Here is a 552-nt window from a genome sequence, read left to right on the forward strand (position 1 = left end):
CGACCTGCCGGGCTCCGGCGATCCTTCCGCCTCCGCCTTCCCAGTAGCCGGAATGACAGGCGCGTGCTACCACGCCCGGCTGATTTTTTGATTGATTGTAGAGAGGAGGTCTCGCTGCCCAGGCGGATCTCGAACCCGCGGGCCCAGGCCATCACTCACCTCAGCCTCCCAAAGGTGCGGGATGATAGGCTGAGCCACCGAGCCCGGCTAGAAAACATCTTTATATCTATAAAAAAGATACCTGCACACGTGTGTTCATTGCAGCGTTGTTCACAATAGCAAGAATGTGGAACCCACCGCGCTGTCCATCAAAAGAGGACTGGATTCAAAAAATGCGGAACCTATACACAACGGAATATTACGCAGCCATAAAGAAGAACAAAATCATGAACTTTGCAGCAACCTGGATGGACTTCGAGTCTAGCACACTGAGTGATCTCTCGCAGAAACCAAGAGCTGAGTATCACATGCTCTCACTCATAAGCAGACCTTGAACAACGACCGTAATACTACAAGAAAAGGATTGACAGTAGCGGGAAACTGCGGGGGTGG

This window comes from Carlito syrichta, unplaced genomic scaffold (genome assembly GCF_000164805.1).
Source record: "Carlito syrichta isolate Samal-C Ts95f unplaced genomic scaffold, Tarsius_syrichta-2.0.1 Scaffold287770, whole genome shotgun sequence".
Lineage (NCBI taxonomy): Eukaryota > Metazoa > Chordata > Mammalia > Primates > Tarsiidae > Carlito > Carlito syrichta.